Source organism: Cyanistes caeruleus, chromosome 1 (genome assembly GCF_971803275.1).
Source record: "Cyanistes caeruleus chromosome 1, bCyaCae1.hap1.1, whole genome shotgun sequence".
NCBI lineage: Eukaryota > Metazoa > Chordata > Aves > Passeriformes > Paridae > Cyanistes > Cyanistes caeruleus.
In genome coordinates, this window is record NC_141701.1 from 146,398,247 (window position 1) to 146,415,411 (window position 17,165).

Here is a 17,165-nt window from a genome sequence, read left to right on the forward strand (position 1 = left end):
GCAATTTATGGGCAGTTTGTGTGGAGAAGTAGTAATCAGTCAACATGACTGGTGTTGGACCACATCTGACTGTGCTGTAGTAAAATCACACTTTTTCCTTACTAAGATTTTTATGGCAATTAATGTCCTCTTACAGTAAAATAACTAAATTTCACCCTTTGATGTGAGAGAAAATCCATCCCCAAAGAAGGGGAAGAACAAGGCTGTCTAATATGGCTTCATACCTGTTATCTTGGGTCCCATGAACAGCAGGGAAAAATACTGAGAGTAATTTATTATTATTATTATTTTAACCAGCTATTATTAAATTACAACTTGTTTGTGCTAGAAGACTTAAACTTGTCAGGGGACCCATTACCTTCTAGGTGAAAACCTAAAGTTTTTAACAGTGTAACACGTGAAAATATCTGCAGGTTTAAGGTAGAGCAGCGCAAGAAAGACAACCCTTTGAATTGATGGCAGGTCAGTCATGCTGCAGGGGTATCACCTGGAATGGTACCACACCAGGGCTGTAGTGGAAGCTCATCAAAACAGGCAGTTACAGCATAGATGGCACACAGGAAACTTGGTGCTCCAGCCTTGCTTAACCTACTGACTCTAAACACTCCTTTTGTTTAATATGCTTTGGGGAACACACAGCTTCTGTCTGCTGCTTGGTAGCTTCTTTGGTTGAAGGGGAGCTGACTTTATTTGATCTCAGAATAATTGGTTAGAAAAATGTTTTAACTCAGCAGAGATGGATGTCCAACAGGGGCTTGTCCTGGCTGAACCTGAAGGATTTTGAGTGTGAACGGGAATAGGCAAAGTGATTAATGTCTGAGTAGGGGCTTTGCAGTTCACCCCTTGTTAGTTGGACCAAGGCAACCAACCCTTAATGCAGAACAAACCCATGACATTCACCGTCTCAGCTAAGGTTTGGAGTAACATATTTAACCTTCTCATTGCAGCAGATTGAGTGTGCTAATACGTGTGGTTACAGAGATGTGCTGATAAGCCAGAGCGTGATAGCACCTTGTAGCCAAATACATTTATGTGTCCGTACCTGTACTAACATGGCACAATGGCTCTTATACAATAGTTACTTGTTTCAGAGTAAACACCTGGAGATTTTTTCATGTGAGTGCTTTCTTTTTAAAATTTTGTCTTTATCTCTGCAGAATGGGCTTGATAAAAACTTTCCTGTAGGCTGGGCACCTATAACACGTTGAAAATTGAAGGAGAGGCAGCACTGGTCCACTCCATCTACCTGGGTAGATCCTGCTCTGTGAATCAGTGCGGGGATTTGTTTAGTTCAGTCTTAGAGGCGAAACGGTGTCTCTGAGTTCCTAGGTGCATTTATTGGTACTTTCTCTAACCAGTATTCATAAGACAATATTGAAATTACTTGCTTGTCCACAACAGATGGTGTGCAAGATTAACTATGTCCAGCTGCAGCTCGGTGTGACAGAAGAGAATTTGATAAGAGAAAATATTAAGATGAGTGAGAAAATAGAGGTGATGCATGGTCTTACTTTGTTTGGCGGACAAGTCAGATTATTGTTGTCAACGTGTCAACCTGTGTCTTGCAGATGTCTGATACCTAAACAAATTTTAAAAAAACTTGAGATTGACAGAAGCAAAGCATTACACAACAGCTGCTTTGGGGTTTTTGCGTGAAGGGAAGTTGAACAAAGGTAGTTGCATTACTGCTCAAATTGGCAGGACCCATTGGTTTGCAAGTATCTATCAATGCAAGTGAAGTGACACTTGCGTAATGTTTCCTTGATTTGTTTTTCTCTCTGCAGGAGAATAAAATTGGCAGGGAGCATTTGGAGGATTAGGAAAGAGCCATTTGTAGATGGACATTTGTCAAGCTTTGCTTTCTTAGCTTGTCCATTCCAGATTGTTTTGGAGAAGTGTAGAGCAGCCGGGAAAATGTTGGGGGGGGTGTGGGAAGGGGAGAGGAAAATAAAACTAAAACATAAAACACTAACTAAGGAAGAACTTCTTTACGTTGAGAGTGGCACAGCACTGGAAGAGGCTGCCCAGGGAAGTCATGGAGTCTCCTTTCGCTGGAGACATTCCAAACCCACCTGGACGTGTTCCTGTGTCACCTGCTCCAGGTGACCCTGCCTTGCCCGGGGCTTGAAGTAGCTGATCTCCAACCCAAACGCTTCTGTCATTCTGTGGAAAAAGCGGAGGGGGGAGAAAGACGATCCCCCGAGTCCCGCGTTAATCTTTGACGGGTGAAACCCTGCTTTTCCCAGAGCAGCCCCAGCAGCCGAGGAGGGGCCGCCAGGAAAGCGGCTGGCGTCTATGGAAACGTAACTTTTGGTTGCGCCGCTTTGTTAAATGGCAAAGTGCGGGCGTGGGGGGAAGGGAGCGGGAGCGCTGCCGCCCGCCGCGCTCGGAGGGTGCTCCCGGACGGGGCCGGCGCGGGGAGCGGCCGGGCGCTCCATGCTCGGTTCCCGGCTTCGGCCCCGGGCTCGGCCGTGCGGGCCCGCGGGCCCCTGCGGGGGCCGGCCCGGGGGAGCCTCCGGCGGGGGCGCTGCGCCTCCGGCCGCCGCCGCTCCGCCTCCCGAGCGCGGGCGGCCCCGCTCCTGCCGCAGCGCTCCGGTCCGCACATTGGCGGCGCCCGGCTGCGTCGGATCTACTTTCTCTCCCTCGGCTCTTTTTTTTTTTTTTTTTTTCCCCCTCCTCCTCTTTTTTTTTTTTCTTTTTTTTTCTTTTTTTTTTTTTTTTTTTTTTCCTTTCCCCTCCCCTTCCCCCCGCTCCCCTCCCCCTCCGCCCTCCTCCGCCGGCGGCCCCAGCCTGGTTCGGGGAGGATCCCGGAGCCGAAGTTCCGCGGCGATCGGGGCTGTGGCGCATCGCTCCCCGGCGGCGCCGCCATGGGGGGGGCCCTGTAGAGCCGCCCGAGGCCCCGGGGCAGCGGCCGGGGGAGCGCCGAGCGAGCGGCACGAACATGGCAGACCGCGGGCAGTGCTGAGCATCGGCGTCTCCGCTCCGTGCTGGGCTCGGGCCCTGGCATGTAAATAACTTCTCTTCCCTCCGGATCGCACCGGTGCCAGCCCCTCCATTTTCCAGAGGGGATTTGCGAGCGGTTCCGCGGCGCTGGGCGATGTCGCGCAGAGCCAGTTCGCCGGGGGTGAGTACGGCTGGCGCTGAACTTCTTTGTATCGAGGGCAGGCGGTGACAGCGGGAAGGGGCTCCCCGGGGACGGGGGACCCGCCGGGACCGGGCGGCAAACTTGGCGTGGGGACTGGGCGCCGCTGACACTCGGCACGGCGAATTCGACGCCGTTTGGTCAAAAAAAAACCCGGACCCGCGTCCAGACGTGGGTGTAGAGGTTCAAGTTACACGCTCGCTGGATAATCCGAGGCCGTTTACAAAATAAAAATAAGGGAAAGGAGGGTGGTGGGTGGGAGAAAGAACCACAAAAGCCCCGCTCGCTCTGACCCGGGCGCAGCCGGGCATCCGGTCAGCGCTGCCCTGGGTACACCTACACACGTGTGCCCGCAGATATTCTTTAAAAAATACGACTTTATATGGTTAGCTATAGCACAACTATTTTTTTTTCCTTTTCCTTTTCCTTTTTTTTTCTTTTCTTTTTTTTTTTTTTTTTGGTCACTTCCTGATGTAAATACTGGAGAGATGGAAAATGGAGCTAGGGTTAATTTTTCTTTAATATTTTGAAGTATTCTGTGCACGCTGTTTTTGAAGAGCGTGCCATTTTAATTTTGCATGTTTTCAGACCATACCTGTATAGTGTTAATTTTAGGTGATCCACTGTTTTAAACTGTAGTTCTAAACTAAGGGAAAAAAATAAAAACACTGCAAAAAATAAACTATATTTCTAGTGCATAATGGATGGCCAGAGCATCATATATGATGATTTTTGTATGAGCAGTGTGCAAATAGGTCATAAGTCAAAGTAAGTGTTACGTAACTGGCTGGCTTTAACAAACTTGGTACAAGTATAAAGAAAAGTCTATTTCTTTTTTTATTTGGGCAGTATGACAGGCTGGCTACCCCTTTTTCCGGTGGCCTTACTTTGGTAGCAGGTTGATTAAAGAAACCCACTCAACATAGCAACTTATGCTTTCAAAATATGAACCAGTTAATTGGTGTAATGTTTTGTATTTTCCTGAAAAACTCCTTCAGTCTTGTGCCTAATTCTGGATACTAAGCACTTCACCTCACCAGTGAATCATTAGTTAACACTCTAACTGGATTATTACATAATTGAAGAATGTTCCTTAGTTAGTTTAGATTTTTGTTTAACTTAATTTTCTTTCTTAGAATAGCGTTATTCGGCGTAGAGTTGTTGAAAGAACTGAAGATCAGTATGAAAACAGTTAGAGGCTTTTTCATGGAAAGAAAAAAAGCAGTAGTGGGTTCGTACTCCTATAGCAAAACTGAAACAACTGGGCAGACATTTAAAGGTTCTCAGTGACTCTGTACAATGCTGGGTATTGAAGTATACACAGCTCCTGAGCTGGAGGTTACGTGCAGGGGTCTTTGTGCTGCGTGTACATCATGGTGATGATGGTCCTGTGTGCTGTTTGATGCCCCTGCACAAAAAAATACACTTGCTACAGAAAATAACTGCAGCTCCCAGACTGCTGAGTGTAAATATTTTAACCATTTACTTGTAAGATAGAAGCTGGAGACAAGATAAGACTTTTTTTCCCCAGTGCTGTGTGATCAGCTGCGTCTAAGTGCCACTCAGTAACTTCACTGATGACTACTGTACATTTGTTTTTAAAGGGTTTGGTTCTACATCCTTTACTACTTCACTGTAAATGGCTTTTCTGTTGAGCATATACTTGGAGTTCGAGTATCTATAGTTTTTAGTTCCTTGTCTGATTTACAAAACTGTTTTATTACTCTTCTTTTGTTTTGTCCGTTTTGTGCAAACTAATACCTAATATTCTGCCAGCATTAAATATAGGTGCTTTTAGGTCAAAATACTCCTTTTTTTTGTAGGTATAATATTTAATTTTGTATAATTATTTTGTCTGACTCTGCATTTAACTTACATTTTTTTTCCTTGCCTTCTTCTTTATTCTTATTTTTTTTTTCTGTATTATTCTCTCCTAAGCAGAAACTCCTGAGAGTTTTGGCAAAATGTTCTTTTTTTTTGGAGGGGAGGACACAGGGGGTAGTATTATTGTCTTTTACATAATATGCCAGTAGAAAGTAGTTGCATCATGTACAGTTTCTTAATGTGACCGTTCATTGGACTTGCCTGAAAATGATCTCTTAAGGGTAAATGGCTGAGCAAAAATTAAAAGCAGCCATGTATTTGTTTCTCCTTTTGTTCAGGCTAAAAGGACCATTCAGCTTTACGTGTATTTCCAGACTTATTGTATTTAATTTATTCAGCTATTTAAAAATAATGGTTAAAGTATTCTTTTCTCATCACTGCTGTCAAATCTTACGGCTTTGCATTTCTGGTTTCCTGTTCTGAAAATGTGGATAGAAAACTCTTAGTATGGAGGAGTATGTTCTTGAGGTGTACCATTTAGTATAAAATACACAGCCCAAGAGGATGGGGGACTGACTGGAGTGGTGTCAAAAGCACACTCTAAACAAGGTGAAAGACACTCTTTTGTTTTATTTGGGCAGTTCCAATTTTAGTAATTAATAAAGCTCCTGGAAACCCTGGGACGTAGGGTGTTTGAAGAAAGAAGTACAGAAATCCAGTTTGACAGTGGGCCTTCAGCTAGTCTTTTATAATTCTGTCTTTCCTCTGCGAAATCCTTTTGGCATGTTGAGGTTCTCTGGCAGGATCCCAGCGTGTGATATCACAGATATCAGATGTCTTCTTGCAATTCATGGCATTTGCTGTGCCGCAGTGGTGCTCCCTGGGACGGCTGAGGTGAACCAGGAAATGTCATGGAAATTCGGTAGGGAAAGCGGCGTGGCAGAGAAACACTCACGTGGTTTTGGGAATAGGTGAGCGCCTTCTGTTTGACAGTGTTCACGTCTTTGTGTTTGGTAATCTGATGGGGAATGTGTTCAGCAAACAGATGTGTCTTTTAGTGGTCTTGACAGATTTTTTTTTTTCCTGACATCTCACATGGAGTTGAGTGGTAAAACATCACAGTTAAGCTTTGTCCTTTGGAAGTATCTTTGATTAAAAAAATGGAGCATAATTACATGTGGCCTTGTTAGAATTTTTTTTTCATCTCAGTGTTGAGGTCCAATGCCAGGCACAAGCCTAGATGATATCACGCATTTGGAGGATATTTGACTCCTCCATAAGGTCTGTTGGAAGTTAGTCATAGCACTCTTCATTTCTGTCTGTCTCTTCAGGGAAGTCTCCCTCTTGTTTGTACTCACTGACGAAATGTTACACTGTTAGTGTGGCTTGTGCTGATGGTGCTTTCGTAATACAGCTAGAAAATAAAAGATTTCACGTTGGCCTCTTTGTCCCACGTTTTCATCCTGATTTCCAAGCATCAAAAGGTGAATGTTTATGTATCCTTACTTTATGAGAGAAGGTAAAGGCATGGAAGAGGAGTCTGCTTATGTGTTTGTTTTTTTAGCCAGGACTTGCAGTTCTTTGGTATAACTCAGGATTCAGGAATTATTTCTTTTAGATGAAGCTCAATGTATTCCATCCAACCACAAACACTTCCATGTTGTTTTTACTCTGGATCTTCCTTTTCTCTCTCTTTCTCTATTTTTTTTTTTTTTTTTTTTTTTTACTTTCTGAGCCCCAAGTGCCCTCATGTTGTAAAAAGAAAAGGTAGGTTGATTTGGAAGACTCCATTTAGGAAGAAGTGCATGTGAAAGCAGATTATTACTGCCTGGTTTATATAGTTTCTATACAGTTTATGGTTAACCAGTTTGCAGTCACTGTTAGCATGTAACATCAGGTGCCATAGAGAAAAATGGGACAAACTGAAGAGGGCAGTTTAGGGAATAATCATTTCATGGAGGATCTGTTTGAGATTTAGATTTGAGACCAGGAGGAAAGGGAGCTGTATTTTTTCCAGAATTCAGAAAACCTCAAACAGAATTCTTATTTAGGCTTACAGTTCTGCAGAAATCTGCCTTCTTTGAATCAAGTGACTTGTGAAGGTACTGAGTTTAATACAATTTGAAGGCTTTTTGTAAGCAAGAGGAGCAGGATGAAAGGATGTGATGTACTTGGTGGAACAAAGAGGATAGGGCAGGGGGAAGGGATAGGCTGGAAGGGACTATACAAGGATGGTATATCTGGAACAATGAGAAGAAATAAAGTTGGATCTTTATTTTAGTCACCTTGCCCTTAGGCTTGAGTGGGGCAATTTTGTCAGCACGGTTTTGTGGCACTATTAAGAATGTATTTAGCATGTGAGAAGACACCAATGGTGATCAAGGAGAGTGATGAGGAAATGAATGAACCTAGAATATTTTCTAACGTGTTCAAAGGTCCTTGATCTGGGTCACATAGTAGGTGTGCTAGGTGTTGTCACTGCCATGTCAGCCTTGCCTTGTGTACAGAAGGTTTAGTCACAGTTGTGGCAGAAGTCATTCAGTGTGTACGTTCAGGACTGCCATAAAATGGAGGTCAGGGTTGAGCAGTAAATACTGTTGTTAACCTTTGAGAGACTGTTCTCCTTGGAAACACTTCACTTTGGCTTTGCAGTATTTTAGTAGAAAGCGAATTGCGCAGAGGAAGGGGTACAAAAGCAAGGTAGAGACAGGGCTTTTGGAAGCATGGTGGGTTTGCAGTGCTCAGGAAAGAGGAACCCAGAGTTACAGGAATATAATCTGCAAAACAGATGGGAGATGGAGCTTGAGGAGTGTGGACTTCAGTCTTTCTCTTTCACCTTAATCCACCTTGGTGAGGTAGCTTGCCTGTAAGTAGTGCTTATTGTTACGTGTATTGAGTTGGCTTTTCTGTTTCCTTGTCATCTTTGTTTTCACCTTGTTAAAGGAAGCTAAGATTTTTAAATTAAGAAAAATAAACAGTTTAGGGAACCATGTGAAGACAGGTTTATGCAGTTTCAGAAATAACAGCTATTACAACTTGAAGTCTAGTTTTTGGAAGAGCAGAGTGATGGTGAGGAAGTCTGGAAGATTCCTGAGTTGGTTTGTGTGCATCAGGGTACAATCCTGCATGAACAAATTCTTCAATTTCAAATTCAAAATGTTGGGGAGAGGAGTCTGCCCTGTATATTTTGTTTAAATATTCATTAGTGAACAAGATGTAAAATACTTAGACACAGTTTTTTTTCCTCTGATATATTTGTCCTCAAATAAAAATCTACCTAGAATGATGAAGAATGTTTAGCTATGTTTAGCTATGAGAAGTTAATAAGTTATTTACTTTCTTTATTCCATTTTTCAGAAATGTAGATATTGAATCTGTCTTAATGCCTGTGGTTCAGTAACTGAGATGGTTGTGTAGAGATGGTTTCCGTAGAAGGTTGTAGTGTCCTGGAGCTGAACTGGTGAATAGCTGCTATTTCAGGCTGTTCTGTTGCTTCCCTTGGGGATGTTTTGAAATCGGTTGACTCCAGTTTAGTTTGTTACCGGAAAGTCAGAGTTTCTGGACTGTGCTGTGTAGCCAGGGATTGCTCTGGCCAGTTCTGACATCTGCATTCACCCATGTTGATGAAGATAGTTGGCTGCTGTTTTCTGTGGTGAATGCTGGGAGATGTAAAAGTTAGGGAGAGGTGGTTCCCCTGACTATTGATAGACCTACATACAGTTGATATGTAAACCATCCTATATTATATTTATTTCTTTCCTCATGGCTGCCTAATCTTCAACATCTGCTGCTGACAGCTTTGCCAGTACTACAGAGGAGTTTTCATTATTGATGCCTCTGGACCTCCAAATAAAGAGCTGTCAGTGAATAAGTACTGTATGGATTCATTTAATTATTAATCAGCATGGTGGGGTATTCTCTAAGGTACACAATTCTGTTTCAAAGACAAGTGAAGTCAATAGAAAGTTTTCCATTGAAATAAAATAGTCATGAGAGTAAACATTCATCAGTAGAAGTAAGAATTCGATAGCCTAGACTGTTCTGTACCTCCTATTTTGAATACTGCTGGCCAATTGCTGCTCTGCATGATCAGAAACCGTGGGGAAGAGGATGCTTTATAAAAAAATAAACCAGGCATTGTGGAATAGTTTTTCATTCTTCAGATATCAAGAAAATGTGAGAACAGTTTTCTGTCAACTTAGATTCTGTGAAACAGTGCTAAGCTGAAATCACAACAATTATAAATGGCATAAACTTGTTCTTGATTTCTCTATTATTCTTCTACTGGCCAATTAGTCATGTTTTACTCCCACTGCTTTGCAGAGGCTGGCAAGAATCACAGTTCTGTTGTGTGAAAAGAAAAAAAGGGGCACTTTGGGGTCACTCAGAGAGAACTAGGCTTATTTCTTCTTGAGCTAGATGTGTATTTCATGCCTCTGAGACCCAGCCTATTGTCAGATACTTGATTTCATCAAACACAATCAGCATTTGGAAAACTGATACTACGTGTTAAATTTTATCAGAGTGATGTAAGGCTGAATAATTTTGCATATAGTACTCCATATTTTGTCTTTACACTTCTCACCATCGCCTGTGCCAGAAGTTGCAGGCCAGGAGGCAGGTAAAGAGTAGCTACTTGGCTTTCTTGGTAAGACATAAATTTGTAGGTGAAGAGTAGTAGGTTTTTTCTAGGGAAGGCTGTCTTGCAAGGGCTTCTTTGTAATAGAAAAGCTAGTGATGGTTGTGGTCTCTTCAGTAGTTTATAATGGCAGTTTTTTCTGACTGTTTTGTAGCATCTTCTGAGCATGAAGTTACTTCTGAGAAACTTGGAAGATGTGCTGTGGTGGCATAGTCAGGGCAGAAAAGCAGTGGTGGTGGGGTTATGTCTCTTAAGGCTCTAAGAAAGCAAGGTTGCAGGGAGGTGGTTGCTTTTTAGGGAGTCCCGTTTGCACAGTCTTTTCAGTGGTTGCAGCTTGTACTGAAAGAAGACGTATCTTGAAATAATCTCTCCTGTAATCTCCTCTCCAGACCTTCCAACAGCCTCCTAAGCCTGCTAAACTCATCAGAACTAAACTTTCTGCAGATCATCCTATACCCTAATTCAACCTGAGCAGCAAAAGTGAAATGTACTGACAGAGCTCCGTGCCATCCTAGCACACACCTTCCAAGTCAGAACCATCCAGATCATGGGATTCTGCACTTTGTCTTTTACTAGGTTTCCTCATGAACATTGACCACATCCTTAAGGAAAATAAAAGGGTGAAATTAAGCAACTTTTAGGAATGAGGATGAACTTGCCCACAATCAGTGAACACCAATTGTTTTTCATAAAACTCCTTCCTTGGCTCTTTGGTCTTGACATTTAAAGATGCTTGTCAAATTCCATCAAAAAGATGAGCCTGAGTGCTCGAAGTCAGGACTTTATCCAAGGTGGGGGGCAGAACAACCTTGCATGATTCTCTCCTGGTAGTCTTTAAGTGACAAGAAGAATAAAAAAATTAATAAATTCCCTATATAAAGGTAAGGTTAAAATGCTTGTGCATTGGGTATTATTTCAGATTAGAAAATAGCAGCAAAATGTCAGGCAATTGTATTTACAGGACACAGGGGATTTAATTTCTGATGTTGTGCAGGAAATTTGGCGATTACAAGGATCCATTGATCTGCCAGAAGAGCTTCATGTTGCTTAAATGCAAGAAAAATAGGTGTTCTTTGACTGTGAAAGCACCTTGTTAAAAAGCATGATTGTATGACAAGAAGCTTGCCTCAAGGTTATTGTTTTGCTGTGGTAGATAATGACCTGACTACTTTTCAGTACAGAATGGACAAAGATCCTGAATGGGAAGGTATATAGGATGCTTGGGCATTTTTCTTGCTTCCCACCATGCAGAACAGAACTCTGGAAGTCCACGTGGGAGTCTCTGGGCACCAGAAATCAGGAACCAGTCTTTTGGAGGAATATAGCTTTTATAAACCACTAAAAGCTGCACAGACACAGGTTCAGTTTTTGGAATACAGGATATTGAATACAAAGCTGGAAATAAAGTTTAGTGTTGCTAAAGATGATTCTTTAGATGTGACAATAATCTGGACAGTATGATGAGCTTTCTTGATTCAGAGCCTATTTGTAAAATAATTTGGAGAAATTACTTATTTCTCAACAGCATCTGTGCTAGGTCAGGTCAGAGATGTGGGTGTCCTGCAGTGGTTAATAGGAAAGTAAGACAAAAGTAGTTTTGTAATGATACTTCCCCAAACCACTAATTGCAGAAGACTGGGAAAGAATTGTGGGATTTCTGGAGTCCAGGATAGTATTGCTGTGTAAGATCTGTTGAGCATAAAATCTCCTTTGTATGTGTCTAGCCTCTCATCGATCACACAAACTTCCAGTGTGCTGAGTGTGGAGTTCCACAGTTCAGAGTTCTGGGAGAGCAGAGTTTCACTCGGGATTTTTTTGGTCCTTCTGCATCAGTGCTGTGTAGTAAGTGTTGGAAGAGACAGTAAATGCTGATTTTGTGATCACCTTTTCATTGTGAATTGTGGTTATGCTTGTCAGGATGCATGAAAATGTATGTGTGGGAAAACCAGATTATATGCTTTCCAAAGATGTGCACGTATGCCAGAGATGTGGTTGAAAGTGCTAGGGCACATCAGGGAAATTTTATTTAAACTGAAAGAAAATTGTATGTGTTTAACAGGACTGCTCTTTGGAGGCAGTAGGAGACAAATTGACTCCAAAACCAGGATTTCTGGACTGTTAGCAAGTTTTGCTGAGGTTCTTAGGGCAAGAAATTTTTTCACTTTTTGCAGCCATAAGGAGCCATGGTATCTTGTTTTCTGATGTTAAATGTCTACCTCATGGCTTTGGTTTTGATTTATTCTATTAGTTAAATAATATTTGTATTTGGATAATGAACCTTTTTTTTATATAACATAAATTGACTTAATTATTCTGCATAATATGTCTCCTGATAGAACTGGTTATTAGTGAGTTAAGGTTTCACACTTGATCATGCTGATGTCTGTGGATCTACAGATCTTTTAAACCCCCAGTGTATTAGTGCTGTTATCAACCAAAGCTGCTGCAGCAGCTTTATTTATTTTTCCTTTCTCAGGGGTACTGTAGCGGCCAGTTGGAGCATTAGCCACCAAATGCCAAGGTGGCTGTAGAGTAACTGCAGCAGCATTTCAGCATCTAATGGACCAGGTCACGTGCAAAGCCTCATTAAAATATGATTAAAGTATCCCCTTTTGTTTGTTCAGTGGAGGCAAGCCCATGCTGGACCCTCCATTATGTTTGTGCCATGTGCTTGGAAATGCCTCCTGTTTTTTGTGAGGCTCCTTGTTCCCCCCCAACCCCAGCCCTGTCCAAACCTCTGCTGAAGAGGCTTTCCTTGTTCCTCTGCCCTCTTCCATCCACTGCTGATTAAATGTGAGGAAATGAAAATGGTGTCTGCTTCCATTTAACCATCGTCTGTTAAAGGCAAATGTGAAGCTTCTGTTGTTGTCTGGGGGTGTCTCCTGCTTTCCTGTACCTCTGCTTTTTAACTGCTGAAGACTGGGGTGTGGGGGTTTTTTTGTTTGTTTGGGGTTTTTTTTTTCTGCTATTTAATTAGCAAGCTAGACTAGCAGTTAAAGAACCAGCATAAATTATGTTGGTAATTTGCCATGACCACCTGTGGTAGTACATAAATAATGAGAGAATAACAAAAACTTACAACTAAATAAAAAAAAAATAAAAAGGATTTTGTTACGCTTTCTAACACATGCCTTCATAGCTCGTCTGGAAGCAGTAAAAAATGGGCTGTTCTTAGGTTTATTTTTTGTGAAACATGGAAATCAGTATGCTTAAAGCTCAGAGACTCATTGCATGAATCCACAAATTTAGTTTGTCTCTTTGATCACGTATAGCCTTGACAGTATCCATGGACAGCTTAAACTTACAGAAACATGGTGTAGTTGATTAAGCCCTATGATCAATGTAAATGACTGGAGAGGGACAGCAGACTTCTTGTAGCCACTGGAATTTGAGCAAATGAAGAGTATTATTTCCAATTCAACATGTTGCAGAGGAAGAAGGGATAGAAAATGCTATAAAAGTTCTTAGATCTGGCTTTTCTTTTGACACTCTGTGAAATCAGATGATTTGGCACTTGTAACTGCTTTGGGTAAGAGGCGTTCATAAGAAATAAAATAAAATGTATATGTGGCAGTGGTGGGGGAGGCGTCTGTTCTGAAAACATCTGAGATGCTGGAAAACTTGTCCCCAGTGGGAAAGAGAAATTGCATAGCTGGCACTGAGGCTCGCTGCTTATGCTTATGTGGCCATATTTAGAAAAGGTTCAACACTAGGAACTGAATTATTAGAGAAGTGAGTGACTGGGGGGATTGAACATAAAGGAAATTATTTCTGTCTTGCTTGTTTGTTTGAGTTGGGCCAGACGATGCTGTGGGAGGGTTGCAAACTCCAGATTTGCTGCCTATGAGGAGTGAATCTGGAGATGAGTTTGAGGAGGTCAGTGCTAGTTTGTGCTAAAGCACCACCCCACCTGGGTTTGTAGGTGGCTGCCTGCAGGTAGAAGATGAGCAGGAATGGAAACGACCCTCTTGACTTGGAAAAGTCTGGAAAGACTTGAAGGAGCAAGATGCAGGCTTGGTGTACTGTGTGTAGTGCTGTGGGAGGCTTCTGGTTTCAGTACATCTTGCAAACATTCGTGTGTATAAGTAAAGCAAACAACAGCCAATTACAAAAACCAACACCACATTTCAAAGAAGTTGTATATATATAAAAAAGAAATCTGTCTTATTAGAAGATACTTGTCAGTATAGCAGAACAATGTATCACAATTATTTGCATCTATGTGGCAGTTTTAGTTTATTGTGGTTTTGTTGTAGAACAACAGATTATCTAAATAAATTAATTAATTTGGGGTGGAGGGATGAAAACAGCACATCTAAGGAGAGATCCAGGAGGAATGCTTTCACAGTTTTTAGGAGCAGTTAAACTACCCTTCCCCCCCACCCCCGCTTTTGTTTTGTTTTTTTTTTTTCCTCCTTTAAGAAGTGGTTCTTTTTGTTCCAGTCATCAAGACTCATTTTGAAAGACTTATTTTTCTGGTTTTGGCAAAATAGTTGATCAGCGCGACTGGCAAGGAACTGCTGTGGAGCAACAAAGCATTTCTGTGTAGCTAAAAACTGTGTTTGAGGCCATCTTGGAGCCGTTTGTGAACTAGAGTAGAAACTCTGTGTAAGAAAGGCCATTCAAGTTAAGTTGCACGTTTTCCTCCCCAAAATTAGCATACCAGAATACTTCATTGCAGTGTTTAGAATACTTTGTACAAGAACTAACAGTAAGTTGAAGATCGCTAACTGAGGATCTGTAATGATGCCAACTGACTTTTTTTTTTTTTTTTTTAATGAAAGCTTTGTATACATAACAGGATGAGTCATCACTGGAGAGTTCTGAAAGTGTTTGGCATCCTGAAGAATCCTTTTGTGTGTCTCTGCCGCACAAAACGAGTATTTTTGTCATGAAACTCTGCCTTAAGAAGTACTGCAATAACTGTAAGCTTTAGGGGGAGTTTTCTAATGTGGCTTAAACCTTTACTTTTTCTTATTGTTTTAAAAATATTTTGGTATTCTTAGATCTTCCTGAATAATAGTATGGAAAATTCTAAATACTTTGTTGGCTGTTATTTTTTCCCTTAAGATGCAGCTTCAGACATACTTCTATTATAAATTTGTTTCTAAAAGCACATAATAGGAGCTTTACTATTTTCCTTAGCTTTAATGCAAGTATTAAAAATCTGATTGTGGGACAATACTGTTAACTGACTTTGCTTTATTCAAATAGGGTACCTGTAGTAAACTGATAGTAGCTGCTTATCTGAGTCACATTTATTTTAAGTACATTTTCTTCTGATACATTTGTCACATTGAAGAACTGGTTGGCCTTGGTGTAATTTTTGTTATGTCTCTTTGAAATGAAAATCTTCCGGAGTTTTTTCCTCATGTGTGTTAAGAACATCAGTAGTTGCTGTACTCGTTCAGACAAACTCCTTGACAAAAAGAAAACCTTTCTTACTGAGGTGTTGGTGAGCAACGTGTCAGACCACCATTGCATTTGGCCCATGATATTGCTGATGGTGTGAAACCTGGTTTCTGTAGTCTTCCAAGGCAGCAGAGGTGGAATTTTGCAGCTGGTGCAATAGGGTAGCAAATTTTAGCTGAGATATTTAGGAGTGGATGACATTTTTCAGAGATTCTTTTCCCCCTGCCATTCATTCTTCAGCAGTATGTTTTCTAAGATGTGCTGTCATTAATTTTAAAAATCAAATTGATTGATTCTTTGTTTGTTTGTTGTAGTGATGGTGTATTTATAGCTAGATGGTATATTTATTAGCTAGTAAGTTTAGCAGTTTTAATTTTTATGATTTGAGTGAACCCAAGTATAAAATCTATGGCCAAGGAAACTTGAAAGAACACAATTCTTCTTCAGAGGAAGAATTTATAAAGAAGTCATCAAAATTTGTAGGGTTTCATGAAAAAAACCCTTTCATAATAGTTTAAAATTACATAAGCTTTTCATCCAAATGTTCTGAACTATGCTGATAACAAAATGCATAAAATCCAAAGGGCTTTCAGATGGTCCTTGATGAACTACACAGGTTAATTAGTCAGCCCTGCATGTGCAGGTGTGATGGTTTTGAGTCAGGCTCTCAGACTCATATATTTTTATTTTAATGTGCACATCCAAGGCTAATCATTTAAAAAGGCTTGCATTTGACTTGGAATAACAGAAGTGTACTGTCCTAATGAAGTTTATATTTGTTGATATTTTGTATTAAGCTTAGCTATGAGTTCAGTGGCATTGCTAAGAGATTCTGTTTAATGGCAGAACACTTTGTCAGTGTTGTTATGGTTATTTTTTTAAGGTGAAGTTCTTACTCTGTGCATTACCAACTCAGTGTTATTCTGCAATAAATTAAATGTTGGGGTGTGCTAATTTGGGGTGTGTCTAATGAGTCTCAAGCCCATGTTTGTTTTTATTTTCCAATGGAAGCTAAACCTCAACTTCTGATCTCTTTTTTGGAAGAAAGAAACCCTCAACATACCTGTAGATTGGGATGTAGAATTGGCTGTAAGAAAATAAGGTGTTGGGGTGTGTCTGTATATAGAGAAGGTAATTTTTTTTTTATTTTTTTTATTAACTTTGTTTTCCTGGCATCTTCTCAGAGCTTTTCTTGGAAGGATCTCTACTTCAAAATACTGTATTTTTTCCAACAAAACATTATTTCCAGCTGTTTAGATGAAGAAAGTTTCCCTTAGGGACCCTGAAACAAACGTTACCTTTTATTGTAGGATCCAGATGCAAAGAAGAAAACCAGTATTTGTCCCCTTATCAGATGCCTTTATGTGCTTGTTCTGGAGCTTACTGGGCCTGGAATTTCTGTGAGTCCCCAAGTCTTTAGAATTAAAGCATCATAGAATATCCTATCCAGTATGATTGATGCTGTGGCTCCTGGCTGCTGCTGTAGCTTTAAGCTTTCAGTAAAAGGGCATTTTTGGTGTGATCTCTCACTGAAACAAGAAGGGTAAGTGGGGAGGAGAAGGTGGTGAAGGTTACTGAAGGATTCCCACCTCATCATTTCTGAGTACCTGTTCCTTGGTAATTTACCTGCCCGTTGTTTTGTTGGTAATGGAAACTTTCTAGTTAGTTTTATATTTCCAGGGCGTTTAAGGCCACGGTCGCAGAGATCTGTTCTGCTGGCAGCAGTGACTTGGGCAGTTGCTTTTCTTGCAGCTGCTCAGCCCTGTTGCTCTGCCAGGGCAGTGCTGAGATCCCTGCGTGGAGATCCAGGCTGGGATCTCCTGGCAGTGACCTCCCTTGGGAAAGGGTACGTGCAGCTTACCTGTTCCTTCAGGTGAATGTCTGACTCTCGTCCCAGTCCTGTCAGTTCTGCTTTGACCCACGCTAGGTTTCCTTGTAAAACTCTTCTTCATATTGTCATAGTAAAATCCCCTCTGTTCAGAGAAGCTTTGCTTTTAAAAGGAGTGGGCCTTATTAATGGCAGTTAGTTTACAAATAACTTTTAAAATTATTTATTTAGTCTTTATCCTTTCTAGCTTTGAGGTCAGTGTTTCCTTTTGCTGTGGTATAGTTTTAAATTTATAAACTTGTGCTTTTATCACTTTATTC

General features: G+C 41.1%; 1 protein-coding gene across 26 annotated transcripts in view; it reads left to right on the top strand.

Moving 5' to 3' along the window:
* Window positions 1-17,165, top strand: part of KMT2C (lysine methyltransferase 2C) — a 191,791-nt gene that overhangs the window by 15,045 nt on the left and 159,581 nt on the right. For 7 of the 26 annotated variants that reach the window (XM_023921951.2, XM_086865724.1, XM_086865767.1 and 4 more), the window contains exon 1: window positions 2,560-3,124. The exons of 17 other annotated variants lie outside the window; for them this stretch is intronic. The gene's annotated coding sequence lies outside the window, so the exon portion shown is untranslated. Of the gene's footprint in view, window positions 1-2,505; window positions 3,125-17,165 lie in introns of those variants that run through there. 2 more of the 26 variants (XM_086865785.1, XM_086865737.1) reach the window with 2 other exon arrangements.